We start from the raw sequence: 27657 nt of genomic DNA, 5'->3' as shown, positions 1-27657 counted from the left end.
TCCCAGTATGAGCCTCCTGAACTGTCCTCTGATTCAACAGTAGGATATTCAGCATCAAGCCAGTCTCGCTTTTTTGCCACATTGTGTTCCACATGGAAGATACAGGATCATGCCTTATACCTGAGATAAAGCCTCCTCAAGTTATTAGGCCTTTCCACCATGTCCTTAACTAACTTCCTTGAAGTCAGCCCTAGCCTTTACAAGACTAGGCTCTGTTTTTTCTCTCTCAACCCTCAACCCCCAACCGAACCATCACCATCCCAGATGGAGCTCTGCTCTCAATCTCTTACCACATCTGGACAGACTTGTCTGATGTGCGTCAGGGTACATGTCTGCATTTTGCCTGATCTTAGAGTACTTGCTATGCCATATTCTTTGGGCAATACTTCAGCACACATTTTCATGTTTTTCCTGGACTTCCCTGATGCTGGCTTCTGGCCAACCTGTGGCATATGCCTAGATCTTCTGGATGCTGAGTTATGGGTTATGTCTGCTGGGCCGGACTCTCCCTCCTAACATCTGCAACTTTATCTCCTCTCCCATTATCTTTTTCTCTTCTCCTCTCCTCTGCTCTCCTCTTCCCCCTCCTCTCGCCTTCCCCCTCCTCTCGCCTTCCCCCTCCTCTCGCCTTCCCCCTCCTCTCGCCTTCCCCCTCCTCTCGCCTTCCCCCTCCTCTCGCCTTCCCCCTCCTCTCGCCTTCCCCCTCCTCTCGCCTTCCCCCTCCTCTCGCCTTCCCCCTCCTCTCGCCTTCCCCCTCCTCTCGCCTTCCCCCTCCTCTCCTCTTCCCCCTCCTCTCCTCTTCCCCCTCCTCTCCTCCCTTTCAGCAGCTCCCATCCATGTGTGGAGATCTCTGCTTCCAGATTTAAGCCCTTCTGCTTGAATCCCTACCTGCTTGAAGTTATCCCTTTCATCTCCAAGAGTGTGCTAAGAGAGGGGAATTCATTTAAATGGAAGAGAATGGGCGCAGGGGACAGAAAAGGAAAAAGTAGGAGAGGTGATGTGACAACTGCTTATTTTATCCACACAGACAACAATAGGAACTGTCCCAGCTATCAATCGCATAAGAATCCTGCAGAAAGCTAACAGATGGAGCCCTTTACCAGGCGACTGGTGGAGAACTCATGGGATAAAGAGGTGGGGAACTCCTTTGGGAGGCTAGAGAAGCCTATGGATCCCTTCACAGAACTGTGTTTTTATACTTAAAATAAATTACATTATTGGGTGCCTGGGTGGCTCAGGTCATGATCTCACAGTTCCTGGGTTCAAGCCCAGCATTGGGCTCTGTGCTGACATCCTCCCTCTCTCCCTGTCCCTCCCTCCCTCACTCTCTCTCTCTCTTAAAATGAATAAATGTTTACAAAATAAATTACTTTGGATTATAAATGATTCCAATTAAACTGAAATACAGAGTAGCTATACTAAGAAAAATGTTTGATATACAAATAGTTTGCTTCACTATTTACACATTAGATAACTGGATCTAGACTTCAGTCAAATCACTAAGGTGATACATATAAATAGTGTTTGTAAATGTCTGCAAAGTTGTGACATGATGAGACTATCTGTGGTCTCTATTGGTGACAAAGTCACAAACACTATTAATACTGTTGTGGTTTGTTGCCCACATTTGCAACGGAAGAAAATGTCCTATTTCTGCTGAGATGTGTGAAAATAAACATGATTTTTTTTTCCTGTTTAAAGTCATGGATCCCCAAATCTACTTCAGGTACCCTTTAGTTAAGAACCCTATTCCACTGGAAGTCACAATCCCAGGCAAGCCTGCAGTATTGCTACAAGTCTGATGTCAATTCTTTCCTAAAGGGCCCTTTTCACTATTTTATCAGGCTAGGGTCTGCCTTTCTTCCCAAACACTGGGCTGCCTGTCCTTCCTGCCAAACGGAAATACACCACTTTATTCTCTCCCTGGTGCTGTGTCCCTATGGTTCCTCTGTTTGCAATGTCAGACTTCATTGCAAGAGCGGAACCATGGTCTTCTCTCCCAATTCTTTAGCTTATACACTGATTTGTTCATGTTTGTTATATCTCTGTCCAGACTAGATTCAAAATCCATTCACTACCTAACACTCTTATACTTTAACATCTCATTGCTCAATACGCACTTCTGGGCTCAACATTTCTTGGGCTCAACTTCTTTTAATGGAGGTAAAGTTAGTAGTTACAACTATGTATTATACACATTTGCAGATATGGCAATTTGTGCTGGGTAGATACTATTAACTTTCCTTTCCTATAGATCAAATCCTATAATGGACTTGAAAACAGAACTTTTTGAAAGCAATATTAATCACTTAGATTAACTGAGTGCCTACTACATATAAAACACTGCTGTAGGTGCTTATTGAGGATTATCTCTTTCATTATCATAACAATTCTGAGAGATGGGGGCTATTAACGCTTTCATTTCATTGTTAAACTAAGATTCAGAGAGGCTAATAACTTGTCCAACAATAGTACTAAATAACAAATTGTATCAAGAGTTACATTGTAGCCACTTTCTACCCACCATTATATACAACAGAAATTGTATAAACTCAAAGTTATACCAATATGTATTATAATATTTAGCCATATTTAAATAAGGACCACTGGAATACCAGTCTGCTATTTGTATGTAAATTACTTCTGGAAGTTATTAAGTTGAGTAACAGCCATAAAACACAAGATAAGAAGATGAATCTCCCAATGCCCTTCTATAGAGGTGAAATATACAAATACCAACATTCAGTTGTACCTGAGGAGTAACTTACACATTTTTATAGGCCTCTAAGTTTTGGCCCCTTATATTTCCTATTGTATTTTCGCTCACTGTACTTTGTTATAAACATATTTTGTTCTCTTTTTCTAAATATAAAGGAATTATCTTCCCTTCAATGATGAGGCAAAATCATGAAATTCCTATTATAACACAAGCAATGATTTCTTTACCAGCTTAACTCAGGAATTGTAAACTAGGGAAATAAGACAAGGAAAAACTACCTAAAAATTATAAACACATTATAAACATTTGTTAGATTCTTCATAGTAGCTCTCTTCACATTTTTTTTAATTTTTTTTTCAACGTTTATTTATTTTTGGGACAGAGAGAGACAGAGCATGAACGGGGGAGGGGCAGAGAGAGAGGGAGACACAGAATCGGAAGCAGGCTCCAGGCTCCGAGCCATCAGCCCAGAGCCCGACGCGGGGCTCGAACTCCCGGACCGCGAGATCGTGACCTGGCTGAAGTCGGACGCTTAACCGACTGCGCCACCCAGGCGCCCCTCTCTTCACATTTTTAAAAATAAATCTAACAAAATTAAAATATATTAGGAAAAAATAACCCTCCAACATTTTCTTGAGATAATGTAACGTTTTTATATGTATTCTTCCAAAATATTCTCTGTGTACACATATATACAGCAGCTCTTATCTGCAGTCAGATAAGATTGGAATGCTGCATTCTGGAGGGCGTAACCAAGTTATCCTTATTGGGATTCACATTAAAAAAAATTTTTTTAATGTTCATTTATTTTTGAGAGAGGGGCAGAGCATGAGCAGGTGAGGGGCAGAGAAAGAGGGAGAGACAGAATCTGAAGCAGGCTCCAGGCTCTGAGCTGTCAGTACAGAGCCTGACACGGAGTTTGAACTCATGAACCATGAGATCATGACCTGAGCTGAACTTGGACGCTTAACCCACTGAGCCACCCAGGTGCCCCTAGATTCACATTTTAGATATGAGCTTATTTTTTCGGCCACCCTCATTGTGCAAGGGCTCACAGAGTGCCAGAATTACTACAACCTCAGAATACGCCTCATACAAGGGCCCATTTTACAGCAAAAAAAAAAAAAAAAAAAAAAAAAAAAAAAAAAAAAAGGAAGAAAGAAAAAAGGCATTGCAATAATCCAGCGCCCACAGGATCCACTGGCCCTGAGACATACAGCATTGTTGGAAGCTGCGGGCTCAGTAGAACTTTGGAATGGCTTTTTAAAATCTCAGCTAACGTGTGAGCTTGTGGACAATACCTGTGGAATTTTAGCACTGAATTCCGAGACATGTAAGGTACCAGATTTAGCATGGTCACAGACTGGGTTGGTTAATACCAAGGGGAGGTTGAAGCTCCCAAGTAATCAGCTGTCAATGCTTAAAAGCCAGTAGCCTGGGGGGGGGGGGGGCTGCAATTCCTTTAATAACTGGCAAGGCTGGAGGGACAGCCAACTGGACTTCACTGTGAGGCAGTCTGAGAGATAATAATGGAGTCTGGTCTTCCTAGAGATAAGATGGAAGGTGAGGCAGCCAACAAGGATGATGCTAAACATCTACAATCAGGAAAAGGTAAGAACAGAAAAGCAGGAGGCTGAGGGGTGTTCGCCCGCAAAGGAATTGTGATTCCTTGTTTAGTTATTAAATCTGAGCTAATTTTAATATGCAGAACCCAGTACTGGAAACATCCAGGTTACTAGAAGAAGAGACTCTTCAATACTGTGGCAAGAAAATACTATAATGATTCCTTCATTCCTTCCCCAAATGGATCTGTGGATACTTAAAAGGTTGACTTTACCCTGGGGACAAGAGAGTACCTAAACATTTTGAGACGTCCTGACAAGGCACCTGACTCGACATTGATACCTAGAGATCTTCACAGTTTGTGAGTTCAAGCCCCGCCTGGGGCTCTGCGCTGACTGCTCAGAGGCTGGAGCCTACCTTGGATTCTGTGTCTCCCTCTCTCTCTGCTCCTCCCCTGATCATGCTCAGTCTCTGTCTCAAAAAAAAAAAACCAAAACATATATATATTATATATATATACACACACATATATACAGTGGGTAGTGGTACTTAACCAACCGCTCTTTAACTTGAAAGTATGGCTCCTGAAAAAAACCCGACAGGATTTTGAAAAACTACTGTAGGCTACTGCGAGTTTCACTAAGGAACAGCCCCAGCTAATGCTGCTGTGCCAGACCTAATATCACTGTCAGAGCAGACAAATGATGCCCACGGTTACATTGTAGGCAGTCGCTGCTTTGGCCAATGTATTCTTTACGATTCCAGTTAGAAAAGGAGAATCAGAAACCGTTTGCATTTGTGGGTTCGACACAGTTCAGTCATAGTTTTGCTGCAGAACTGAATTAACACTCCCATTCTCTGTCATGATGTAGTCTGACCGGGGCCCCCTGGACATCCCACAAAAATCAAAGCCATCTACTAGGTCAGTGATACCATGGCAATTAGGCAGGACGAACAAGAGGTGGCTTGTATGTGGGAGACTTTGGTAAGCCACTCACGCTCCAGAGAGTGAAAGGTGAGTCGTATGAAAATTTAGGGAAGTGACACTTTGGTGGCATTTTTAGGGGTCCACTGGGAGGGGGCTTCTGGGATATCTACCATTCTAAAGTAAAAGACTGGAACTGCGGCACCTTACATCAGCTACCACAAAGAAAGCACAGGGCCTGGTTGGCCTCTTTGGGTCGTGGAGATAATACACCCCACACTGCCCTGGCCCGTCTTCCAGGTGACACACAACCGTCAACATTGAGCGGGACCTTAATTAGAAAAGGACTCAGGGAAAGGACTCCGGGGTTGTGGCGCAAGCAGCCCTGGAACTTGAGCCTTAGGATCTAGCACATACTACGTCATTGAGTCATGTGTGGCAGCGGTGGGGGAAAAAGGCAGCTGTTGCAAACCCCAGGGGAAGAATTGCGTATCCGGCCCATGGGATTCTGAAGCAACTAAATTCTTGCAGATTTGTTTTACAAAATTTACACCCGCCTGGTAGAGCACGGGAGTTTCCATTGCTCTGTTTTTGTCAATGCCTGGTATTGCTAAACTTCTCAATTTTCTCAAGACATGAATATAAACTTGACCATTTTTTATATAATTTCATACTATACGAATAGGAAAGAAACTTACCTTCCCAGCATCTTTACCTGTTGTGGATGGCAGTTTGTTTGTTTGTTTGTTTGTTTATTTATTTATTTATTTATTTATTTTTTAATCTTTAAACGGAGTTTGTTTTATTTTTTTATGAAATATAATTTATTGTGAAATTGGTTTCCCTACAACACCCAGTGTGGATCCCAACAGGTAAAGTATAACGAGTTATACCCATCACCCTGCAGTTTTTAAAAAGAGAGAGACAAAGTAGCTAAAATCCAAAGTTCCCTTGACTCAAAATAATAATTTTTAAAAATCAGGGAAAATAAATATAATGTCGAAGGAAGGAAGCTTGAGAAGTTTTCATAACCTTTGTATTAATTGCTCCTTTGTAATTATTTGTTTCTTTAGATGGTTGATTAGTTCTATCTCAGATTCTTCAAAATACATGATAGTATTTCCACTCTTGAGATTAGGCCTTTATATAGTAAAATTGGGGGAAAAAGAAAGGAAGAGAAAGATACATAAGTAAGTAATAAGGGAGTAAATAAATAAATAAAAATTTAGGTAGCTTGAATTTCAGGACTGCTAAAGATTATTTGCCCTGTGCTGCTGTACTTGACTATGTTGATAAGGTATTTTAGTCTAGAGGATACCAGAGCATCTGAGAAAAAAATGAAAATTCCCTTCAAACATTAAATGGAATTCTAGGTGAATGATGATATTCTTTATTTTTCCTCCCAATGCCTGTCTTTATTTTTTAATGCCCACTTTCTATGCTAAGATTCTTTCCCTTGCCAGGAATATTTCTTCTCTGAAATATGACTCTAGATGGTCCCCTGGGCTCTGCTGGCCCATGTTATCTATCAGACTTTAAGGAGCCCACAGCTACTGTCAATGTGATGGATAAAGTTAGTTTAGTCTGAAAAAATAGATATTAATCTCTACAGAAGAGATAAATTAATTCCATGTCAAAGTGATTATTATAGCTTGAGATGTATTTATTTTTCTCATTAAAAATTAATAGTAGGGTGGGAAAACTGTTTTAATATGGGTTTCTAACTTTTTATACTCTACTGTCTTTTGTCTAGTTTTGGTGATAAATTGCGGTTCTCAAAAGAAGTCACATTCTTCCAAAGAATCATGAAGATGTTTTTTCTGACATCTACCTTGAACTCAGCTTCCTTAATGGCTGTCATGAACTTTGCTTCATAATTCCTAATTAGGTTTCTCTTTTCATACTTTAAGTTACCATATTTCTTATTTCTAATCAGTTACGTAAAATCATTTTCACCTATTATCAGTAGTTGGAGTCTACAGAAAGGCAGTCTCCAAGAATTTGAAAATGTATTTTAAAAAGAATGGTCTCATCATCTGAAAGTGAATCTACAAAATTAGCATTTAATAGGTCACATGCAAAGGCAACTTTAAAAGAATGCCTACAAGTTCAAGGGATCGAGGGGTACAAGATGGATGTCACACAGGGTGCGCTGATCAGAACTAGGAGTCTAGGGAGTGGGGTGATGAAAAAGGATGGTCAGCACAGGGAAAGGAGGATTGCAGCGGCCCACACTGTAATGCCGTATGAGCATGCTCAGGAAGGGAAAACGTAAGCAGTAACACCTTCCACACCCAAACCCACTGATTTGACAAGACTGACCTCACTGAGAAAATACCCCATTTAGGTCTACATACAGGAAGAAAATCAATGCCATGTCAAAGTGAGTATTGCAGCATGAGATATAGTTATTTTCATTGCTATAATTAATACGTTGGGGGTCATGATTTTATATTTCAGCTCTCTAACATGATTAATAGGAGTTCAGTCTGCCATATGTATCCCTTATTAGTATGCTGATAATTCAGTCTTAGAGTCAGTTGGGTCAGCCCCTGAACCAATGAAATATTAGTCAATGTAATGTGGCCCCATGGGATAACTTCTAGTGCACAGCTTGCCTTTTCCAAGTGATACTTCTATTTCATGTAACTGTTTTGGAAATTTCTATAGTTGATATGGGTCATTAAAATTATTCCAGTAGAAATGCTCTGTATTAAATTATTTAAAATACCATCAACTTCATAGTACTACAATACATATTCATAGTAATAAGTACCTCTTTACTCTGACATCTATTGGGATGAATAGAATTAAACCCAAGTTAGGAAACACATCAAAATTAAATTACCAGGAAACCTCAGTCCCAACCAGTGGACTGCAAAACAAACTTTAATAACCTTCTGGAAGAAGCCTCTTCTCACATTTTATGAGAGTAGAGACCAGAGAGACTTCAAGATGGTAAGTAGGGAGAGGAGAGTTCTTATATGTCAAGAAATATCTTCAAGACTGGAATGACACTTCTTACAGTATATGAGCTACATAAAGTTGCATAGAAAATGTAGGTAGAGACTGTGTCATTATCAAAGTATCTGACCATGTTCTGGCTACCTAATCAATTTGAGAAGGAAAATTTAGTAGGGGAGAGATAAGTAATGTGCAACCTAGGGAGATTTATTTTCTTTCTGTCATCTTGTTCCATAATGGGCTCCTTTTTAGTGATACTTCAATATACAAAGTACAGTAAGTATTAGTAATGAATAAAATACCTTGGCAATGTAGAATATATATAAATATAAATTAATTAATATAAATATAAATATAAAATATAAATATAAATATATAAATATATAAATATATATATAAATATATATATATATAAATATATATATATATATAAATATATATATATATATAAATATATAAATATATAAATATATAAATATATAAATATATATTATAAATATATAAAATATATTTATATAAATATAAATATAAAATATAAATATAAATATAAATATAAAATAAATATAAATAAATATATATATATATATATATATATATAAGAGATGTGATCTTTCTGTCAGTATCCTGATTTTTTTTTTTCAACGTTTATTTATTTTTGGGACAGAGAGAGACAGAGCATGAACGGGGGAGGGGCAGAGAGAGAGGGAGACACAGAATCGGAAACAGGCTCCAGGCTCGGAGCCATCAGCCCAGAGCCTGACGCGGGGCTCGAACTCACGGACCGCGAGATCGTGACCTGGCTGAAGTCGGACGCTTAACCGACTGCGCCACCCAGGCGCCCCTGTCAGTATCCTGATTAACTGGATAGAATCCATAATCATGTGAACTGGCTCTCTGGGTTTTCCAGCAATATCTCTCACACATTTTTCCTATCCAGGAACTCAAATTGAATTATCCTGTCTTAAATTTTAATTTAAATTAATATTTATTTAAATAAATACTCCAACAGGACAAAGCATGACCTGTGCTGCTATACTAGTCAGTGGGGGCTGCTATGGCAAATTTCCACAGACTAAGTGGCTTAAACAGCAAACATTTATTTTGTGCAGTACTGGAGCCTGGGAAGTCCAAGGTCATGGTGCTGAGCGTCTGGTGAGAGCCCTCTTCCTGGATTTCCGTCAGCTATACTTTTGCTGTATCAGAGGGGGTGGGAGGAAGAAAAAGGAGGAAGGGAGGGAGGAAGGGGGGGAGGGAGGGAGGGAGGGAGAGAGAGAGAGAGAGAGAGAACTCTCATTTTTCACTCCTTATGAGGATACTAATCTCATCCACCCTTATGATCTTATCAGAACCTAATCACCTCCTAAAGGCCCCACATATCTATTTTTTTAATGTTTATAGATTTATTTTGAGAGAGAGAGAGAGAGAGAGAGCAGGGGAGGGGCAGAGAGAGAGGAAGAGAGAATTCCAAGCAGGCTCCATGCTGCCAGAGCAGATCCTGACACACTGAGCTGAACCATGAGATCATGACCTGAGCCAAAATCAAGAGTTGGGTGCTTAACCCATTGAGCCACTCAGGTGCCACAAGGCCCTAAATCTTAATACCATTCCACTGGAGGTTAGGATTTCAATATATGCATTTAGGAGTGGGGAATACAAGTGTGCAGTCCATTATAGCCACTATAGATTAATTTCTGCATAATAACTACACATTTGATACCCTTGTTTTTTCAATATATGAAATTTATTCATATATTGAATACAACACCCAGTGCTCATCCCAAAAGGTGCCCTCCTCAATACCCATCACCCACCCTCCCTTCAACCCTCAGTTTGTTCTCAGTTTTTAAGAGTCTCTTATGCTTTGGCTCTCTCCCACTCTAACCTCTTTTTTTTTTTCCTCCCCCTCCTCCATGGGTTTCTGTTGAGTTTCTCAGGATCCACATAAGAGTGAAAACATATGGTATCTGTCTTTCTCTGTATGGCTTATTTCACTTAGCATCACACTCTCCAGTTCCATCCACGTTGCTACAAAGGGCCATATTTCGTTCTTTCTCATTGCCATGTAGTACTCCACTGTGCATATAAACCACAATTTCTCTATCCATTCATCAGTTGATGGACATTTAGGCTCTTTCCATAATGTGGCTATTGTTGAGAGTGCTGCTATAAACATTGGGGTACAACGTTCCTCAGAAAATTAAAAATAGACCTACCCTATGACCCAGCAATAGCACTGCTAGGAATTTACCCAAGGGATACAGGAGTACTGATGCATAGGGGCCCTTTGTATTACATCAAAGTATCAATCATATGATTGTGCTGAACGAAAAATCAGATCTTAATACACACTCAATACTGAGAAAAATCCTGAAGACCTCGCCGATCAATTTTAAATCACTATTCATGTAGTTACATTAAAGGAGTTACAGGAGATTTATGAGACATGAAAAAGCCCAAGGTTTATCAGGATATAGTGAAATCTCAGTAGAGCTAGGCCTCACCAAGACTACAACTGGCAAATGTTCATTTACTGGCCTTTTTGAAAACCCCCAAAGCAGCAGGTCTGAGACTCTAGTGCTCCACAATGATTGTGAAGTTAGGTATGTTCTCTCTTCTTCCTCAATTCCTAGTATCTTCCAGTTTGTTCAATATTTTGTTTGCACTGTCCATAATCACACCAGCAAGACCTCCAGCATGCCCACAGTACCCAAGAAATGCCTGAGCTCACAGCGTCAGCATAATATGTGCAACCCCAAATCATAACCTTGACACATGATCTGTCCACCAGTTGGATTACTCTTCTACCAAGGTGGGATTTTGCTCTATCACTAGGATCTCTCTTCTGTAACTGCTTTTTATTTTTTATTTTTATTTAAAAAACATTTTTTTTCAACGTTTATTTATTTTTGGGACAGAGAGAGACAGAGCATGAATGGGGAAGGGGCAGAGAGAGAGGGAGACACAGAATCGGAAACAGGCTCCAGGCTCCGAGCCATCAGCCCAGAGCCTGACGCGGGGCTCCAACTCACGGACCGGAGATCGTGACCTGGCTGAAGTCGGACGCCTAACCGACTGCGCCACCCAGGCGCCCCTGTAACTGCTTTTTAATCTCAGTTGCGGGTTGTTTTGATCCCCACAATATGATTACTACGAGAGCTATTTGGTAACTTGGGGGAGCTGGGAATGGTGCCTTTATGGTCCTGGTTCAGTTAAACTTTCTGTTCCATTTGTAATTGCCACGATTTCAGTTAGTCCTCTGTTCACCAATCCTAGAGCTTTCTACTTAGATTAAGTAAAATTCTAGTAGGCTGTCCTGGAGATCAGTTCTAGAGATAGCAGGATCCACTAGCTAATACCAAAGATTTCTGCCAGTAAGACCATTCCTAGTACTGATCTTGGCCCCGCCATTTTTTCTACTATTCACACATGTCTTGTCTCTGGTGAGTAGTGCCACCACGGAATCCCATCATCATCATCACTGAAATCAGGCAAGCCAGACACCAGTAATTCCAACCACCAAACCTGGAGCTAGAGAACAGCCACCAGGAGATGCCCCTGCCAGGGAGGCAAGTGTCCTCTGGAACTTCTTGGGGGATATATTTAGGGAGGAGATGAGCAAGCCTTAGTCTACTATAGCATTCCCATCTTCCTAAACGTTTGAATACCTTTTTAAAAAATGTGTAGTCATTTCTTTTGAGAGAGAAAGAGAGAAAGGGGGAGAGGGATAGAGAGACAGGGAGAGAGAGAATCCCAAGCAGACTCTATGGTGTCAGTGCAGAGCCCGCAGGGCTCAAACTCACAAACTGCGAGATCATGACCTGGACCAAAATCAAGAGTTGGAATTGGAGGCTCAACTGACTGAGCCACCCAGGCACCCCCTACTTTTTTTTTTAAACATACCAAAGAGGGTCTGGCATTTCATCTTCATTCTTTTGGGTCCAGGTTTTTAGTCAACCGAAGCAAACTGTTAGGGTACCTTCCAACAACCCGTGCCAACGTTTTGAATATAAAATCATGTCTTAATTCACCAACAGCAATATGTTAGACCCAATACGATAGTATGTTCTAATTGCAAATATCTGCAGTTCTTTTTGGGTGCATTACACCCTGTCAGAGGCTACACTTCATACTTTAAACTCTGGGACTGCTATTTGCATCTATTTCAAAGACGTGGTGGGGACAGTTCCTAAGGAAGATCATAGGCACCTGAACTTGTGAAATTATGAAATTCTTCTGAGTAGTTCCGAGTAGATCCTTGCAGGTTCTTCCGGTAAGAGGAGACCAGGACCCTGACTGGACATAAGGGGCTGCTTATGGGTAAAGCAAAGTTGGCAAAAAAGAGGAAAAGGTCCCCAGCTTTACCAAAATCTGCCTGTATGTCCCCATTCCAATTTTTGGAGAACCCTCCCTCACACTTAATAGCCTAACTTCAACAAAGGAGACCAGAGGGTATTGGGCAATCAATTTGTGTTACAATTACTTCACTTTCAGGACTACATCTCCAGTTTGGGTTTTCAGAATTCTATGCCTTGAAGCCACAGAAAATAAGGGGTTACTCTTAGCTAAGTAATAAAATTATTCTGGCCTGTAACTAGATCCTGAGACTGGGAATTTTTCCCCTAACTTCTTCAAGTAATATAGCAATAACCATCCAACCAACTTCATTATGCTTATTTTCTCTAACATGTTCTAGGGCAACAATTGTTTCCTCTACCAAAGTTGTGCTTCTTCTATCAGCATGTCATTGCAGATGTCTAATTTAATTTAAGAAAATTTAAATTAGGTGGTAATTTAAGAAACTATTGTGCTGATGTAGGTCATGAACCATCAATGTCTCCTTTACCACTGGAAGGAGGGTCATTAATGGTTTTCAACCTCATCAGACCATCAATAACAACAAAATAGTAACAAATGCATATTCAGCAGAATCACTTCAGAGAATCCCTCTCCAGGGTTCTTGTTCTTTTGGAATCACTTCCAGTACCAATTTTTGAAATCAGGGTTTTATCAGAGAAGCTATCCTTATGAATGATATAGGACAAAGAGATTTATAATAAATAGTAGTCCGAGCCCAATGGTGGCGTCTGTGGACAAATCTAGGCAAACTGTTACCTCTGGGGCTGGGTTGGACTTGAAATCTTTATGAAGCAGGGAGAGCAGAGGAACATGTAACTGGTGGAAATGTAGAAGAATCCATAAAGGTTACTGGAACTGGTCTGTCTCTGACCTACCTCCATGATGCTGGAGATCTGGCACCTTTTACAATAAAGCTGCACATGCACCTTGACCAGGAGTTGAGAAACCCAACCAGCAGATCTGATGGTAGCTGGAGGGGCTGGGTTAGATACTGCCCGTGCCAACAGCTGAATGAGCAGGGGAGTGACCGCGCATGCATGCTACATTACCTCAAGTTCGACACTCACCATCTGAACATAAAAATGGCCACTTCTTCTTGTCCACCTTCTAAATCTTGCACACGTGTCTCTTGGGGTCATATACAATCTGGAAATTCAAACATTTTTGTATGAAACAACTCCTGAATGAAAGGATAAAGATGTCAGCAATTTAGTTAAAAAATTAATAGTAATGGAAATCAGAACAATGAAGATATAAGAATCTAGGGGATACTTTTAAAGCAATAATCAAAGGAAATTGTGTAACACCAAAGAGTTACAGCAGTCAAAAGTAAAAATTAAAAATAATTAAATCAATATAAAAACAAACAAACAAAAATAACAGTTAAGTCATTAACATAAAAACCAGAAAAGAGAAATAAAAAAAGAAAGCACAAGAAAGGAAAACATTAAAGATTGAAAAAGAGTAGAGGACAAAAAAGTTTACATAAAATTAATAAAAAAAAATTCCTGGAAGGTGGAAAAGAAGCATTATAGACAAATCATTAACTAATACTCAAACTTTTAAAGGGGAAAAAACACAAGTTTATAAAACAAGAAATGAACAAGCAGGAGAACATCTATTTCCATCATAGCTACATAAGCTTGCATGGGACCAGCCCTCCTCAGGGAACAACTATAAGGCCTGGTCAAAGCACAAAACACAATTATTTGAAGCCAACTGAGAGTGAATATAAGCATGGAGACCTAGGAGGGGTGTCAACACTTGAAAGAAGAAGGCAGCATAGGGTAAATTTCTCATTTATTGTAGTTTTTCAGCCTTAGGACAGGTCACAGTCTTCACCATGCAGAATGGCAAAACCTCTGCTAGAAAAATCTACATGCATTTTAGTCTAGAGCATTTAGGGAAACCACAGCCAATGGATAATGAAGGAAGAACCCTAAAGAGGAAAGAACCAGAGAGATGGAATCCAAAGCTTTAAGTAAATTTCTGCCCAAATCTCTGGCCGAAATGTGAGTCACACATGTATCAGGTAGACCCAAAGCAGCTCACCAAAAAAAATCAAAGAACTGTATTGAACTGTCAGATGCCACCCACAAGTTGGTAGTTTAAGTGCAAGCAAGATAATTAGCTGTTAAAGTTAGAACAAAACAAAAATCCTCACTGGAAACTGTAACAGAATCCAATCATAAGATGCATAGCGTCCAGAAACAAGTTAAAATTTATTTGATATTTGACTTTTTGAGACAGATGGCAGGGTAGGAGGATCCTAGATGCACCTCATTCCACAAATCTAATACCCACATCAGTGTAAATAACCCAGAAAACAATTCCACGACTGGCAGAACAGACTTCCTGTACCTAAACATAAAGAAGAGGTCCCATCAAGAGGGTAGGAAGGATAGACATGCATTTGGGAGCTAAATGGACCCATGAGACTGTCCACGGGAGGGAAGGACACCTTGGGCATGGAGACAGGAGAGAGGAGCAGACCCCACACCAGGCTCCCCAGGCCAGGGGACCCACACTGGGAAGACAAATCCCCATAACATTTGGCTTTGAAAAACAGAGGGGTTTAATTTTGCAAGTTCTTACAATCAGTGGAACTTAACACCTGGAACTTTAAAAACCGGTAGGTTCAGGGGTTCCTGGCTGGCTCAGTGTGTTCAACTCCTGGAAAGCTGGAAGGCAAGAGGAAACGGAGTCCCTATCCTTAAAGATACAGCATAGCAAACAGCCGCACTGAGATAACAGCATAAAAGCAGTTTGAAAAACACCTGGAGGGAGATTTGTTTACTAATCTCAGAGCCTGTGCCCCTCTGAGGGGCAAGAACCATTGGGACACTTCGAGAACAAAAGAGGTGGTAGGCACCAATTCCATGTCCTGCCACTCAGCCTAGAGACATGGACACCTGCAGGAACTAGCATAACACTAACATTCTCTGCCTAGCATGCTAACAGTACACCCACCCCATGTGCTTCCAAGAACCTACCTCCTCCAGTTAGCCTTGGCTCCTAGTCTCCTCCCACAGCAGACCCACTAAAACCTCGCTAACAGTGTGACCCCCGGCCCGCACTCTTCTGTGGACGCGCCCCCTCAACCTGGCCTTGGCAGTTGTCCATCCAAAGCAGTGCCACAAGTATGGCAGTGTGAAAGTAACCCTGAGAGGGGCAAGCAACACTCCAAAGTGACTCTTGTCCCAGGGAGAAGGTAAGATAACTGCACATACCTGTCCAACTGTAACCCCAGCACCCGGCTGGAAGCAGGCATCTCTGACTATAGGCACCACTCACCAACAAAAGCCTCCCAGGGGACAACACAGGGAGCATGCCCTGCAATTTGGTACTATTGCAGCTCTAGCAAATGCCTGGGCTGACCCAATTCAAGCCAAAGGCAGCCTTAGACTGACCCACTACAACACAGGGACAAAACACTGCCCACAACAGGCAAAGACAGTTAAAGCATATGACTGAACTGAAGGCAAAAGCAGCTTAGCCACAGCATAAGGTATGTGTGGCACACAGAGGAGATACCCCTGAAATGTCAGGTTCTGGTGAACATGGGACATTGTACTGCAGGGCACTACAGGACCTCTTCTTCATAGGGCCACTACTTTTAAGAGCAGGAGACATAGCTGACTTTCTTAACACACAGAAACAGGCACCAAGACTTAGACAAAATGAGGAGACAGAGGAGTATCTCTCAAAAAACAGGACAAAATCATAGCAAGAGAGTGAAGCAAAATTGAGATAAGCAGTATACCTGATAGAAGATGCAAAGTAATAATCATAAAAATACTGGACTTGAGAAAAGGGGGTCTCCATGAGACCCTCAACAAATAGATAGAAAACATGAAAAAGAACCAATTGGAGATGAGAAACTCAAAAACTGAAATTAAAAATATACTAGATGGAATAAATAGTAGACTAGAGGAAGTAGAAGAACAGATCAGTGACCTGAAGGACAGAGTAATGGAAAACAATGAAGCTGAACAGGAGAGAGAAAAAAGAATAATAAAAAATGAAAATAGGTTAAGGGAACTTAGAAATACCATCAGGTATAATAACATTCACATTATAGGGATCTCAGAAAGAAAAGGGGTGGGAGCAGAAAATTTATTTAAAGAAATAGCTGAAAACTTGCCAGATCTAGGGAAGGAAAGAGATATCCAGATCCAGAAGGCACAGAGATCCCCCAACAAATTCAACTCAAGGAAGTCCACATCAAGAAACGTAGTTATTAAAATAGCAAAAAGTAGTGATAAAGAGAGAATTTTGAAAGTAGCAAGAGAAAAGAAAATAGTCACATACAAGAAAAGCCCCATAAGGCTATCAGCTGACTTTTCAGCAGAAACTTTGCAGGCCAGTAGGGAGTGGCATGATATATTTAAAGTACTGGAAGGAAACAAACAACAACATCAAACCTGCAACCAAGAATACTCTATCCAGCAAGGCTGTCATTCAGCAGGAGATGAGGTTTCTGAGACAAAAGAGGAATTTATCACCACTAAACTGGCCTTATAAGAAATGTTATAGGGGACTCTTTCAGTGGAAAGTAAAGACCATAAGCAGGAGCATGAAAAGTAGGAAGCATAAAAAGAGTAAAATTAATTATATGTATAACAATCAGTCAAGGGATTCATAAAATGAAAGAATGTAAAGCATGACACACATACCTAAAATGTGAGAAGTAAAACTTTAGTGCTTTTAGAATGGATTCAAACTTAAGCAACATCAACTTACTATAGACTGCTATGTGCATAAGATGTTATATATAAACCTAATAGCAACCACACATCAAAAACCGGTAATAGGGGGAGCCTGAGTATCTCAGTTGTTTGAACATCCAACTCTTGATTTCAGCTCAGGTCATGAACTCACGGTCATGAGACTGAACCCCCTGTTGGGCTCTACAATGAGTGTGGAGCCTGCTTGGGATTCTCTCCTCCTCTCTGCCCCTTCCTCCCTCTCTCTTCTCTCTCTTTCAAAATAAATAAGTAAACTTAAAAAAAAGCAGGAATAGACATACAAAAAAATAAAGAGAAAAAAATTCAAGCATATCACTGAAGGAAGCCAGTAAAACATGAGAGAAGAGAGTAAGAGAAGGAACCGAGAAGAACTACAAAAACGACCATAAAACAAGAAACAAAATGGCAATAAGTACATACCTATCAATAATTACTTTGAGTGTAAATGGACTAAATTCTCCAATCAAAAGACACAAGATGACAGAATGAATATAAAAGAAAGACCCATCTCTATGCTGCTTTCAAAAGACTCATTTCAGACTTAAACACACATGCAACTGAAAGTGATCGGATGGAAAAGCATCTATCATGCAAACAAGTGAAAAAAAAGCCAATATAACAATAGTTATATTGGACAAAATAGACTTTAAAAACAGACCGTAATAAGAGATAAAGGAGGACCTATATAATCATAAAGGGAACAATCCAACTAGAAGATATAACAATTGTAAATATTTAGGCACCCACGTGGGAACACCCAAACATAAAGTAGCTAATGACAAACATGAAGAAATCTACAGTAATATAATAATAGTAGGGAACTACAACACTGCAATTATATCAATGGATAGATCATCAAACAAAATCAACAAGCAAACAATGGCTTTAAATAACACAATGGACGAGATGGATTTAAAAGATACTCAGAACATTCTACTCTAAAACAGCAGAACACACATTCTTTTCAAATGCACGTGGAGCATTCTCCAGAATAGATCACATATGCCACAAAACAAATCTCAACAAATTTTAAAAGATTAAAGTCACACCAAGTATCTTTTCTTACCACAATGCTATGAAAGTAGAAATCAACCCAGAGAAAAAAATCTGGAAAGAACATAAATACATGGAGGTTAAATTACATGCTACTAAACAATGACTGGGTCAACCAAGAAATCAAAGAGGAAATAAAAAAAATACCCGGAGACAAATGAAAATGAAAACATAATTGTCAAAAATCTTTGAGATGGAGCAAAAGTGGATCTAAGAGGGAAATTTATAGCAATACAACCTTAAATCAAGAAGCAAGAAATCTCAATAAACAACCTGACCTTACACCTAAAGCAGTTAGAAAAAAGAACAACTAAAACTCAAAACCAGTAGAAGTAATGGAAATTATAAACATGAGAGCAGAAATAAATGATATAGAAACTAAAAAAGCAATAGAAGAAATCAATGAAACCAGGAGCTTATTCTTTGAAAAGATCAATGAAACTGATAAAGTTTTAGCCAGACTTATCAAACAAAAAAAAGAGAACTCAAAAAAATGAAGTCAGAAATGAAAAAAGAGAAATAACCAACACCACAGAAATACAAAGGATTATAAGACCTTATTATGAAAAATTATGTGTCAACAACCTGGGACAGCTAGAAGAAATGGACAAATTCCTAGAAACATATAATCTCCCAAGATGGAATCAGGAAGAAATAGAAAATTTGAACAGACAAATTACTGGTAAGAAGATTGATTCAGTAATCCAAATCTCCCAACAAATAAGTCTAGGACCAGATGGCTTCACAGGTGAATTCTATCAGACATTTAAAGAAGAATACCTATACTTCTCAAACTATTCCCCCCCCCAAAAATATATATGGAAGAAAAGCTTTCAAATTCATTCTATGAGGCCATCATTAACCAGACACCAAAACCAGATAAAAAAAAAATCTCCACACACACACAAAAGAGAATTACAGTCCAGTTTCTCTGACGAACATAGATATCAACATCCACAACAAAATATTAGCAAACCAAATGCAACAATACATTAAAAAATCATTCACCATGATCAAGTGCTATTTATTCCTGGGATGCAAGTGTGGTGGTTCAATATGTGTAAATCAATCCACATGATACACGACATCAAAAAAAAAAAAAAAAGAAAGAAAAGAAAGAATAACAACCATATGATCATTTCAACAGATGCAGGAAAAACATATGACAAAGTGCAACATCCATTCATGATGAAAGCCCTCAATAAAGCAGGTTTAGAGGGAACACACCTCAACATAATAAAGGCCAAATATGAAAAACCACAGCTAACATCATACTCAATGGGGGAAAAACTGAGAGATTTCCGCTGAGGTCAGGAACAACACAAGATGTCTACTCTCACCACTCTTATTCAGCATAGCACTGGAAGTCCTAGCCACAGCAATCCGACAATAAAAAGGAAAAAAAATGCATCCAAATTAATAAGGAAGAAGCGAAACTTTTCATTATTGCAGATGACATAATACTATATATTGGAAACTCTGACACTCCACCAAAAAACTACTACAACTAATAAATGAATTCAGTAAGGTCACAGGATATAAAATCAATGTACAGAAATCTGTTGCATTTCTATACACTATGAATGATGCAGAAGAAAGAAATTAGGAAAACAATCCCATGTACAATTACACCAAAAATATTAATACACCTAGGAATAAATTTAGCCAAGGAAAGGAAAGTCCTGTACTGTGAAAAACATGGATGAAAGAAATTGAAAATGACACAAGTAAATGGGAAGACTTTCCAGGCTCATGGGTTGGGAGAACAGATATTGTTAAAATGTCCACACTACCCAAAGCAATGTGTAGATTACTGCAATCCCTATCAAGTTACCAACAGCATTTTTCACAGAACTAGAACAAGTAATCTTAAAATTTGTAGGGAACCACAAAAGACCCTGAATACCCAACACAATCTTGAAAAAGAAAAATGTAACTGGAGGTATCACAATCCTAGATTTCAAGATATTCTACAACGTTGTAGTAATCAAAGCACAAAAATCGACACATAGATCCATGCAACAGAGTAGAAAACCCAAAAATAAACTCACAATTACATGGTCAGTTAATCTTTGACAAAGCAAGAAAGAATATGCAATGGGAAAAAAAAAGTCTCTTCAACAAATGGTGCTGGGAAAACTAGACAACAACGTGCAGAAGAAGGATACTGGACCCCTTTCTTACACCATACACAAAAATAAACTCAAAATTGATTAAAAATCTAAATGTGAGATCTGAAACCATAAAAATCATAGAAGAGAGCAGAGCAGTAATTAATTTCTCTGACAACGGTCGTGACAACATTTTTCTAGGTAGGTCGCCTGAGGCAAGGGCAACAACAACAAAAATAAACTACTGGGACTTCATCAAAATCAAAACCTTCTGCACAGCAAAGGAAATAATCAACAAAACTAAAAGGCAACATAAGGAATGGGAGAAGATATTTGCAAATGACATATCTGATAAAGGTTTAGTATCCAAAATATATAACAAACTTATACAACTCAACACCCAAAAAACAAATAAGCTAATTAAAAAACAGGCAGAATCGGGGTGCCTGGGTGGCTCTGTCAGTGGGTGACTGACTTCGGCTCAGGTCATGATCTCACGGTTCGTGAGTTCGAGCCCTGCGTCGGGCTCTGTGCTGACAGCTCTGAGCCTGGAGCCTGCTTCAGATTCTGTGTCTCCCTCTCTCTCTACCCCTCCCCTGCTCACATCCTGTGTCTGTCTCTCAGTAATGAATAAACGTTAAAAAAAATTAAAAAATAAAAAAAATAAAAAAATAAAAAATAAAAAACAGGCAGAAGACATGAACAGACATTTCTCCAAAGAAGACACACAGGGCCAACAGACACATCAGAATATGCTCAACGTCACTTGTCATCAGGGAAATGAAAATCAAAACTCCAATGAGATAGCACCTCACACCTACAGAATGGCTACAATCAACAACACAAGAAACAGCATGTGTTGGCGAGGATGTGGAGAAAAAGGAGCTCTCATGCACTGTTGGTGGGAATGCAGAATGGTGCAGCCACTGTGAAAACACTGTAGAGGTTCCTCAAAAAGTTGAAAATAGAATTACCCTAGGATCCAGTAATTGCACTACTGGGTATTTATCCCCCAAATACAAAGACACTAATTCAAAGGGATATATGCGCCCCCTTGTTTAGAGTAGCGTTATTTACAATAGCCAAGATATGGAAGCAACCCAAGTTTCCATCGACTGATAAGTAGATAAAAAAGAGGCGGTGTGTGTATGTATGTATGTATGCATGTGTCTATATATATATGTGAATATCATTCGGCCCTACAGACGAATGAAATCTAGCTTTTGCAACAACATGGATAAAGCTAGTAAAGATAATGCTAAGCGAAGTCAGTCAGAGAACAACAAATACCCTAGATTTCACTCGTGTGTGGAATGTAAGACACAAAACAAAGAAGCAAAGGGGGAAAAAATAGACAAATCAAGAAACAGACTCCTAATTATAGAGAACTGGTGGTTACCAGAGGGGAGATGGGTGGGGGGTGAAATAGGGCTTGGGGACTAAGGAGGGCACTTGTCCTGATGAGCACCCGGTGACCCCTGGAAGTGTTGAGTCACTGTAGGGTATACCTGAAACTCATATAACACTGCATATGAAGCGACTGGAATTAAAACAATACCTTACAAAATGAAACCTAAGTGCATTTAAAAATGCACAAAAATGTGAAGGACACGGTGGTAAACAGACTGTTAAGGGTGTGAGAGCCGTTTACAGTATGAGAGCAGAGTCGTCTTGTTCACCCTCCGCTGGGAACGTGCCTGGTGGGCCCAGTTTCCACCATACGGAGCATGCACAGGTCTGTTATGGACCATGAAGGTGCTACAGTTGTTGTTTATCTGGAGGTTGTAAAGAAATTTTAGCATGTAGGGAAACCCACAGATAATAGGATTGATGAATAATGAGGATCACTACGTATGTGCTTAGTTTACCATATAAACTAGAAGTCCCTGAGCAATAGAAAATTTGTCGTCATCTAAGTAACTACTGGGAGTCTTAGTAAACATATTCTTTATTTTTTTTTTGTCTTAACCTATGGCCTTTATAAAAAAAATTAACAAGTTTTACTCTTTTTTTTAAGTTTGTTTATTTTGAGAAAGAGAGAGCACATGCACACAGATGTGAGTGAGAGGGGGGGAAGGGTAGGGAGAGAGAGAGAGGGCGAGAGAAAATCCCAAGCAGGCTCTGCACAGAGCCCAACAGGGGCTCATTCTCATGAACTGTGGGATCCTGACCTGAGCTGAAACCTCGAGTCAGACGCTTAATTGACTGAGCCACCCAGGTGCCTCTTAACCTGTGGTCTTTAAATGCACGTTGTGATTAACTAGAGAGCAAAACCAAGCGAATATTCAAACAGAAAGAATAAGGATATCAGAGATATCTCAGAAGAACTGAATCAGAACAGGAGGTTGTAGGGCCAGGAATTAGCAGTCATAAACGTAATTTTGTTACTTGAGAACCATTAATTCAGAATTAGTAGGGTTTTGTACTATTCACGGATGTTGAGTGAGCAGAGTAACTGAAAACACCTAACTGGTCAGTATGAACCCAGCATGATGTCACAGAGCCTCATTCCCTCTACATCTACTGTATGTTCAAAATAAAAAGGAGTATTTTCCTCCCATGGGTTTTCTTGGTCTTGTCCCAATTCAGAAAGCCAAGTCAGAAGAAGAAATACCATCTAATGGCTTGTCCCTGGAGTCTCCAATGCTCTTTCAGTGACGTGCACACATAAGCCTTAGACCTCACAGTCACTTGAGCTCGGAGATTTCAACCTTTGCATTTTTTCTATCCTGGTCTTTCTAAGGTGTCCCACTTTTCCCTAGGGGTCATCCTGGGATCTAGCGTTCAATACGTCCACTCTTTCCTCGCCAGGGCTCCTGGACCAGCATGGATCGTGTGCTTCCCTTGAAGCATGGATCCTCCCTTCATGAAGCAGAAAATGAGACCGGTAAAGAAACAGAAGTACAAAAAGGGAAAGGTGAAAGAATGGGGAAAACTTGGCTGATGTAACACTTTCGTCCTTTGATTCCAGCGATGAGGTACATGCATCTATATTATAAAGTGGTATTTGTTTCTATGCCTCACATACTTCAGAAGCAACTTGTTCCTGAAAAAATACACGCAAACAATGATAACGAGTTCTCTTTTTCATTTCTTGTGAGATCAATCCAATTGTTTCACAAGGTAAGGAAGCATTTGTTCTGAGCCTTTGGTGAGGGTTCATTTTGGATGATTAAGACGTTTCACTTTTCACAAAAAGTGGAAGTTAATTTTCTTTGTACTGTCCTCAGTGGACACCTAGGTGTGGACACCTAGACAACTAGGTGAATATCCCAAGTTCTTTAATCAATTCTTTTCTGACTTTGAACTTAACCTCAATATACTTAAGTTTCCCTATAAGCAAAATAGTGACCATAATATTAGCTCTCAAGGAGTTCCTGTGAGATAATCTGTGGAAAGTAGTTAGTGCTGTTTGTGCCATCTAGAACATACTTAAAAAGTATTAATGAGCCTAGTTAATATTATTAGCTCTTATGTTCTAGTAGCCGCATTTTAAAAAGTTGTAAGCAACTGGTGAAATTAATTTTAGTGATGCACCTAGTTTAACCCAATGGAAGCCAAGTTATGATTATTTTCGTATTAAATGGGCACACCTATTTTTTTAATCTTTTTTCATATTCAATCTTTGAAATCTTGTACTTTACAGTTACTGCCTATCTCATTTCCACTCCAGATTATTTAAGTTCTCACTCTGCATCTCCATCCTCAAAATTCTACTTATGCTAGACGAATATTCCACAGGAAAATCAAAATCCAACCCCAAATAGGGTTGTGTGAAGAAGCACTTCAAAGTGCTCAGGTGCTGCTGTCGCTCTTCTAGAAGCCTCCTACGGTCTAAGATCCCTGTGTCTCAGCCACAGGTTGTGGACTGTGGATCCCAAGCCGAAAACCTCAGCCCTTTAACAGGGGCTCTGGCAAGCTGATGGCTGCTTTATTACAGGAACTCGAAATTGAGGCCAAAACACTAGAAGCACATAGAGGGACGTGAAGTCCGGTTTGCGGAGGCAAGGCCACCATCATGTGGAACCTGCTGGAACTGCAGTGAGATTCACATTCCCATTGCTTGGGGGGGGGGGGGACTCAAATGACCAAGACATGAGTGCATCCCCACTGGGAGAAGACTTCAAGGTGCCTGCTCAACACACTTAAGAAACGTGCAAGAAACCTCGAGAGGATCCAGAGAAGGTTCAGAGAAAACCAACGACTATTTCAAGAGAAGCAAAAGAGAGCCAAATAATTAGATAATATATGATCAAAACAATGAAATCATAAAATGTGAAATGGGGGCTTATGCCAATCTGTGCATACTGGAATCAGGGTTCACGTGTTCAAGTTTAAAGTATAATTTTGGATTAAATTCACACTTTTGGCTAGGAAACTTTTTGGAAATCTTCACTGTAAGAGGAGATATAGATTTTAAATAAAGTGCTAGGAGATGATGAGTTATTCTTTTTGGAGAATATTCAAGCCAGTATAATCAGTCATCAGGAAGATTTGAAGTGACATGATGTCTTCCAAATGGCAAATTGCTTTGGCAATATTACCCGATTTCCAAGATGTTTCTATCCACAGTCTGTCTTCTGGTTTCAAAACATTGTAACATGGTACATAATATTATGATATTACGTAACAATAAGAGATTTTGCAAAACATTAAAACACATAAGATGTAGGCTCACGTACTTGGGAAGTTAATGAAAACACTTGGGCACGTTGGGAAAAATGGAGGAGAATCGTGTTACATCCCCAAACCTGGTACTGCAAATAATCATCTTATGTTTTCATCCTATCTTTCACTGAAAGATCACTGAAAGATCTGTTTTCCTTTTCCAGAAACAAGACCCCCCAAGCACACAGATATTTTCTTCCTGGAAAATTCCAGGACATGTTATTAACCATAGGCTTTCTGAGCCGATAGCAATGATTACGTGATTACTAACAGCCAATGTGGAGTCACTAACTAAGGATATGTCAGGACACATTAGCCTGTTTTAATAGGGTTGACCTGTGGGGTATCATCATTTCTACATGGCATCTAAACAAACGTTACTCTTATTCCCTGGTTAATAATATGGTAAAATATAGTCTGGATTATTGTCCTGCAAACTATTGAGAAATTTCTCCAGAGATGCTTAGTCCATTTATATTCAGAGACATTTTTAATGCGACATTGCCAAACCCTGTGATTTATCTCGTCCTTTTAATATTTTAGCAATGACATAACTAAATGTAGAAAATACGGCTATGAAATGCGCAGATGACATATAGTCTGGAGGCTAGCTAATGTGACGGATGTCAAAAACAACTTTTAAAATGATGGTGGCAGACCTAATCCAAAATAATGAGATCTAACAAAGATAAATGATCTGGCATTTTGGTTAAACCAGAAAATTTTACAACTGGATGGGGAAGACCTTTCTTTGAAACAATTCCTATTTAAAAATCTGGAATTCTTGTTTGTCACCAAACAAATATAAGTTTGGTAACACAAACACCATTTTATTTTACAGGAACTGTAAGGCTCAAATCAAATTTGATCTTGGCCCCACTGCCCTCTTTCCTAGCCACATAACACCTGAGACATTGTGTTTGTTATGGTACTGCATTCTCAGAGAGATACTGACAAATTATATATATATATATATATATATATATATATATATATATATATAGAGAGAGAGAGAGAGAGAGAGAGAGAGAGAGATGATGTATATATTGAGAGTATTTTGAGACGATAAGTACTATAGGAACTACTTTTTTAAAAGATCCATTTGAAAGAACTGTAGTTATTTTCAGTACAGCAGAGTGGTTATAAACTCACAGACTACAGAATCAAAGAGAACTGCATTCAAATCCCACAATAACCATTAACCCCTGTATTCTGACCTGGGGCAAGTTATTCAGTTTATCTGAGCCTCAGTTTCTGCATCTGTAAGTCTCTTATGGTAACATTACCAAAAGGATAGATGTTAGGAGGAATTAGATTCTATAGAGGGGATACGCAGAAGTCAACATATTCCATTTAGCTTTGGAAGGCAAAAATCCACAGAAGAAAAGAGATTTTTGATTTAATATATCCTATTAATCTAAATTACCCCATGATTTAGATGACCCGAGTTGCCTTTACAGGTGATGAGCTCTTTGTCACTGAAGCTGTTTGAAGGAGTCTGAATTACCAGCTCTCAGGGGATGCCTGCTATCAGTTGGAGGTTTGACTCTATGTTTGACCATTAATTCTCATCTATATAACCATACCATTTAAGAAGCAGTTATTGTCACCAGGGACTGCACAACCAACAGACAGGCAGGTGGCCTTCTTCGGAGCCTAATGGAAATAGGCATATACTCAAACTACTACATCACAATGGGTGAAGGTACAAGCAATGGAGAATTAAAGCTGGCGATCAAAAAGAATAAAATGTCGCCATTTGCAACGACATGGATGGAGCCAGAGGGTATTAATCCAAGTGAAAGAAATCAGTCAGAAAAAGACATATACCATATGATTTCACTCTTATGTGGAATTTAAGAAACAAAACAGATGAACATAGAGGAAGGAAAGGAAAAAAATAAGATAAAAAGAGAGAGGGAGGCAAACCGTAAGAGACTCTTAAACAGAGAACAAATTGAGGGTTCTGGAAGGAGGTGGGGGGGGTGGGCTAAATGGGTGATGGGCATTAAGGAGTGCATTTGTGGGGATGAGCACTGGGTTTTATTTGTAAATGATGAATCACTAAAATTCTACTCCTGAAACCATTATTACACTATATGTGAACTAACTTGGATTTAAATAAAAATTAAAAAATAAAATAGGGCATCTGGATGGCTCAGTCGGTTAAGCATCTGACTTCGGCTCAGGTTATGATCTCACAATTTGGTCCATGAGTTCGAGCCCCGCTTCGGGTTCTGTGCTGACAGCTCAGAGCCTGGAGCCTGCTTTGGATTCTGTGTCTCCCTCTCTCTGTCCCTCCCCTACTACCACTCTGTCTCTCTCTCTCTCTCTCTTTCAAAAATAAATATTAAAAAAAATTTTTAAATAATGCAATAAAGTAGGACAAAGGAGGGGCACCCAATATTGCCACCAGTCACCTGTCTGTAAGATTTCTTTAGCCCACTGATCTTTGTTTTTGTATGAAATGTCACCCTTTAGAACTAAAACAACAATAACTTAAAGCTTGTTGTTGGCCTGCAACAAATCATCTCCAAAATCTGGTTCTGG

General features: G+C 39.5%; 1 long non-coding RNA gene across 6 annotated transcripts in view; it reads right to left on the bottom strand.

Moving 5' to 3' along the window:
• The window catches only part of LOC109497635, a 132452-nt gene that overhangs the window by 36961 nt on the left and 67834 nt on the right, over positions 1 to 27657 (bottom strand). For 5 of the 6 annotated variants that reach the window (XR_006594625.1, XR_006594624.1, XR_002740612.2 and 2 more), the window contains one exon: positions 13595 to 13673. This is a non-coding gene — a long non-coding RNA (uncharacterized LOC109497635). Of the gene's footprint in view, positions 1 to 8987; positions 9365 to 13594; positions 13674 to 27657 lie in introns of those variants that run through there. The other variant, XR_006594626.1, reaches the window with a different exon arrangement.

The sequence above is a fragment of the Felis catus genome, chromosome A2 (assembly GCF_018350175.1).
Source record: "Felis catus isolate Fca126 chromosome A2, F.catus_Fca126_mat1.0, whole genome shotgun sequence".
Lineage (NCBI taxonomy): Eukaryota > Metazoa > Chordata > Mammalia > Carnivora > Felidae > Felis > Felis catus.
This window is presented reverse-complemented; position numbering and strand designations above follow the sequence as displayed.